Genomic DNA, 6,580 nt, shown 5'->3' with positions numbered 1-6,580 from the left:
ATTTGTAAAGCCGTATTTGGAATGTTCTCTCATAATTATGTTTTTCATTTAAGAAATAAGGAATCACTGTTTGAGTATTTATGAGATGATTAGACACGGCCAAGGCATGATCCAATCCAATAAAATCCCGAATGGAATAATGATGAATTTGATTTCCATGGTATACTTCATCACTTCATAATAATATTTAAAAAATGTTTACATTTATATCATTTGCAGTTTTTTTTTCAAGTGAATATTAAATAAAATAAAAAATAGAATTATCATATTAAGCTTTGCAATGTGAGGAAATGGTGAAGTGTTAGTGTTTGACATCCATAATCACAAATGTAAAGTTACGATTGTCCCCCCCCCCATGTTTAAAAAAACTCGACCCACGAACCATTAAAAATGGCCTAGTCTCAAAAAATTATGATTTTGTTAAATATGTTGTTCTCTGGAATGTCTACTTTCAGGATCTGTTTTTTCTTTTTTCAATGGCGTCAATATTTTTCTCGAATGACGACTTCAAAGTTGGTGTCATAATTTTGTACAATCGCAATTATACATAATGTGTACGACACTTACACATATAGGCCTATATACATGCACACGCACATATAGCTACGTAGATAAAAGTTTGATTAATTATAATATATTAATGTGTATTTGATAATATAGAAAATTAAGGAGAAATACATCACATATTGAGTCTGGTGGTGTTTGATATTCCAAAAGAAAAACGCGTAATGAAACCAGCCATTTTCATTTCTTGCCGGTTGAATTGACTGACCAATGCGTAGGCGGCATACACGTAACGTTATTTATTCAAAAGATGTTCAACTGTTATTAAAAATCAATGTATAAAAGTATAGTTAAAAAAGTATCTAATTAAAATACAATAATTCGATCAGTAGAATATTGACCTCGTCATGCGTTCCACAAAATATACTGAATACCTCTGATAGCGATCCAACGTGAAACCGGTTCCAGTAAATATAATAATTTCGAATTTACTCGATTCTACATGCTGTGATTGTTGATTATGCAGAGGCTTATTCAGAATTAATGGTTTGTGTTTTGCTGTCTTCAGAATAGTAAGTAACACTTTTTGGGTGTCAATAATTTAAGTTTAAGAAATGTTATTGGCATTGTTGCATCATCATCTGATACGATTCACCAAATACACTTCAACTGTTCAATCAGCTGATTGATCAAAAATAACTCCTTTATATATGAACTTTATATTATACTTTAAATGTTGCATACATCTGTGTAAGTTTCAGTTCTGTGCATTTCCATTATGAGTGCTATAATAAAAAATATTAGAGAGAGAGAGAGAGAGAGAGAGAGAGAGAGAGAGAGAGAGAGAGAGAGAGAGAGAGAGAGAGAGAGAGAGAGAGAGAATAGTTACATACGTGTACATACATGTACTATAGAGTCAAGTTTGAAGCTCTACATATTTTAGAAGCAATTTTAGAAACTAAATTAATGAATGAATAGAAATTATATGGTGACACATTCACAAACATTAAATTGACCAAAGAGCAACAAATCCACTGAAGGGTTCTTCATTTATTCAGATACATGTATAGGGATTAAAGGATTAAACCCTGTACTATAATTAATATATATCAGCGTAAAAATGATCAATGTTTACAATAAGTTTCAGCATAAAAATATACAATCATATTCAAAATATTTTTTTCATGAAATACATTAATTTACTGCTCAGAGTTCACTTATCAGACTACTTGTAAAGAAGGAAAACTCTGATTATAATGCATTATACAGTCAAGAAGGGTTACTGCCCTTGAACACAATTTACAAATATGCTCTATATCAAATAAAAACAAACTTTCAATCTAGCTCTTTTGTAGATTACATTATATCAAGATACATATGATAACTTTGCAATGATCACCTGTTTATGGAACAAGGTTTCACAATCATGACAATCCTGATAACTCTGATAATGGTAGTACTCTCTATAAACTACAAGTATTAAATCTTTTAAATATGGTAACAATTACTAACCTTTCACATATATTAGAAATGAAATAATATAGCTTAGATATCAAAACTATTAATTACTGGGATACTTTATATAATACATTCTTTCATTAACAAGAAGCCCATGGGCCACATTGCTCACCTGAGCAACTGGGATACTTTATAGAATACATTCTTTCATTAACAAGAGACCCATGGGCCACATTGCTCACCTTAGCAACAATACACATTTTAAAATCAGCTTTACGGAGTAATATACCAAAAAATTATGGATAATGTAGTCTAAAAGATCCTGTATATAAAAAAATCAATTTTTCCCTGAATATTCTGTATATCATTGATCCCTTTTTGTCACAGTATAGTCATTTCACCTATTGAGCATTACAGTTCTCAAGCAGATCTAAATCAAATGGGATATAAACCTACATCAAACTTGTGAAGCCCAAGAATTGCCCAGAGGCCAAAGTCTAAACAATTTCAAAGACTCAAAAATATGTCAAAATGCTTGCATATAAGTTAAACCATCTATTATAACATTTGAATTTTGGTGTTTAAACTGTTTTCTTTTGTAAAATTGGACCCCCATCCCATGTGGCTCCATCCTACTCCTGAAAAATATGATTTTGACAAATTTGAATCTACACTATCCAAGGTTGCTTTTACTAATGTTGCACCTTTTCTAAGAATTTTTTTTTATAGAATTTTTTTTTCTCAATATATTCCTTTGTAAAGTTTAACCGTTCCCCATTGTACCCCTACCCTACCCCCAGGTATCATAATTTGACCAAACTTAAATCTACCCTACCTGATGATACATGTACTTCACACAAGTTACAGCTTTTCTGGCCAGTCGTGTTCTGATCAGAAGATTTAAAATAAAATTTCTCTTTATATTCCTATGTAAAAATTTGACCCCCGATTGTGGCCCCATCTTACCTCCAGAGACCATGATTTGAGCAAACTTGAATCAACACTATCTGAGGATGCTTCCACACAATTTTCAGCTTTTCTGGCCTAATGGTTTTTGAGAACGACAAAAAGTGATCAGAAAAGCTCACTTGAGCTTTCAGCTCAGGTGAGCTAATAAGGTATTATAACCTAAAAAAGTAGAATTAGCAAAATTTAACAATTAACAGAAAATATCATTTGTTTATCATCTATTAAATTATTTATTAAAGTTCAAGAATACCAAAAATAGAACCCTTACTATAACTGACTGCTTCCAATATGTTGGTCAAATAAATAAATAAGTTAAATTGCCTCTTGTAGAAAACAGGTCTTTCTCAAATGAAGCCTAGCCTTGGTCTGTCACAAAGGCTACTCAGTTAAAGTGGGAAAAATTATAAAAACATACTATTGGCTAAATAAACCACCTGATCCTGGCCACATGTATGTAAGAGACCATACAGGTGAAATGACTGAAGGTACCTCACTACACCTAGACTTATACTTTTTAAGACACTATGTCACAAGATGGCGATTTAAACGTTTTGTTAAACTGTTTATATTGTTTGATTGTGTTGTATACCGTCGTTGCTCAGTGGTTAAAGTATTGGGCTTCTGAATCACAGATCTTGAGTTCGAATTCGTAAGGAGCTTTTGTTCATGTTTACTGAAAATGCAATTTTTCATCCAAAATTGCAAATTTTTTGGCCTGTTTATCTATCTTAATCAAGTGATTTTCTTAAAAATTTACAATCAATGATGTACATGTATACTATCAATTGTCATATTATCATTTGACTATCAATGCAGCTTGTTACATGTTACAATTACTTGTAACAATCTTGTTACATGCAGATTGAGACAACTTTCAGTCTTCACAAATCAGAATGATGTTAAAAACAATTTTAAACTAATACAACACAAGTATTTAAATAGTTTGAACAATGACAGTATATGATGAAAAAAATATTAATGTGATAGTTTGATTGATGATGCAGAAATGTATTGACTTTTATAGATATAAGTAGGAAATTAAAATGACTCGGAGTCAGTACAGAGTATAAAACACTATCATGTATTTCTAATCAAGTAAGAGTTTGGTAGATAACTGTAAATCAAAGTGAATGTTCATTGAAAGAATAATAAAATTGAAAAATATATTCACTTTATATTAACACAACCCTTAAATTCATTACAGGCTGATACAAAGGAGTTAATTCATTCCTCTGGTTCACTTTCCTCACTGTCACTCGAATTGTCGGAGTCACTGACGAATGAAGCGTCACTGATGAACACACCCCAGTCACTCACACCCAGTTTACCCTCCTTGTGGTGACGAGCATAGCCAACGTACCACAGAATAGCTGCCACATGGGCACACATTCCTACCACTCGGGCACCAGCTCTACATTTACAGTACCACCCACAGATCTCACCTGCTTCGTATCTTATCCACAATTAGTAGGATTTGGAGGAGACGTGGCGACTCTGTTAAAGCACTCGTAATAGACCTGGCTCCTCTTTGTGTACTTGAATGCGCAGTCACCTTCAATGTGCTCCTGGGCATAACTAGGCGATAACCTTAATTGGTATGTGCCACATGTAAGGGATCAGAGTTGCTTCTCATCCAGGCAGGGTAAATCTGTAAGATCCTCTTTTTCCGCCCAGCAAACTATTCGACGATCTAGTTTATTTAGTTCCACACACTTCTGCAGTGTATTTACCTGCTTGGAAAGATAAAGGCAAAGCATCTTGGAACCAAGATCCAGGTCTTTTTTGGCATCACCAGCAGAAAGAGGTTTCAAATACCTAAGACAAAATACATTGATAAGCAACTGTTATAATGTAAATAATTATCTAATAAAATATGGATATCTAACCAGATTTGTATTGTCATAAAAATTAATGTTATTTTAAATGTATAATCTTACAGTTAATAAGCATATAAGAGTATAGATTACATATATATGCATATTTATATTAATATCTTTATATATATACATGTACTATTATATGTAGTGATATACAAAAGGTACCGGGTACATGCCTGTTAGATATGGCACACACAATGTGGACAAAGTCACCAATATGCGGTATTTGATTTGATGGGAGAATTTTTCCTAAATAACGCCACTGTTAAATTCGGGCATTGACCGATTCTACAACCCACCAGATCTATAAATAGATGTAAATATATATGTTATGTACGATGATAGCTAGTTCATGTATAAGCATTGCTATAAAATTACATGGTTCAGAACTCAGAAGATACAAGTTTCTAAATTAATTGAACAGTTATAAAAATTGGAACCATTTTTTTTAAGACTTAAGTGTAATTTTTATTCATATATTTTATACCTTTGTTACAAGTCGACTGGAGTTTGCATTTTCAGTTGGCATCTGTTTCTCTCCCTTTGTCATGAAGGATGGCATCTGTGCTTGTATTCCCATCTCCTCAAGGAAGTCCAGAGAGTCCCTGAATCCTCTGTCAATGACAAAAATGTCTTCCTCTCTGACCCAATCGCAAATGTCCTCAATGTTGGTTTTCATGACATGATTTAATATGGTGGCATCATTGTTCTTGGCGATGTAAGGACCCATAACAGAGATGAAGTACCCTGTCGTTGACACAATAACCAGAGGTTTAACTAAGGGCCTGCCTTTGTGTAAACTAAACGATTGTCTCTGAAACTTAAAGTTACCTCTCTTATTAATGTAGATGCATGTTCCATCTAGGACTAGTATGGCCTGCTGGGTTGCTGCATCACCAAAAAGAGTCAGGGCCAGTGGTCGAGTATGTTGTTGGATGACCGTTTCTCTTGTGATGTGACCAAATCCAAGGTTTTCTTTAACAAATCTGCCACTGATTCATCAAAGCTCTTTTGATTGACTTTATGTTTCTGTGAACACTGGATTTGGAAATATTAAACAATGTAGAGAGAATGCGGTTCAAGTCCCCTCCCCAAAGTTTCATCAAGAAGATGGCCAGGCTGGTACCAACGGATCTTAAGGGGTTGATCGGACTTTCGTATCTTCAACATATGTAAGCAAATCTTGAAATGAAGCTCTGGATATCCCAAGAAGGTCTATGTATTCTGCGTCATTAAGACTATCACTGTTGTCAAAACTCAGTCTTGTTTTTTCAATTCTCAATACTTCTGAATGCAAAAACTTGATAAGGCTTAAAAAAAAAATGGTTTGTTTAGGGTAACCCAACCTAACCTAGAAAAATGCTCCGTTCCTACCATTTTTAGATGTCTGTTTTTATCCGATTGTGAATTTTATATTATTTCTATTAAAAAATCTGTTTTTAAATATGACACAAACAAACATTGTTAGGATTCATGCAGAAAAAAAAATGATAAAATAAAAAAAAATCCCTACCTACCTAACCTAACTTTTTCATCAGCGTTACCCTAAACACCAAACTTTTTTTTATAGGCCTAAACTGAGTAATTAATGTCTTGTTGAAAGTGGTGGTATCTGCTATTGGGTTCAGATCGTTGATGTTTTGCTGAAGATGGTTCGGACAACAGCGAGATCCAGCTGGAACGATAATCTCCTTAGAGAGAAAGATACGATGCCTTACATCCACTGGAACGACGACTAATTTCGGTCCTGGAGGTTTACAAATGCAGCACAT

The 6,580-nt window shown here is 33.5% G+C and overlaps 1 pseudogene; it reads right to left on the bottom strand.

Annotated features, from left to right (window-relative positions):
• Nucleotides 1–4,155: 4,155 nt before the first annotated feature.
• Nucleotides 4,156–6,580, bottom strand: LOC128173947 (uncharacterized; annotated as a pseudogene).

Source organism: Crassostrea angulata, chromosome 2 (genome assembly GCF_025612915.1).
Source record: "Crassostrea angulata isolate pt1a10 chromosome 2, ASM2561291v2, whole genome shotgun sequence".
Taxonomy (NCBI): Eukaryota; Metazoa; Mollusca; class Bivalvia; order Ostreida; family Ostreidae; genus Magallana; species Magallana angulata.
This window is presented reverse-complemented; position numbering and strand designations above follow the sequence as displayed.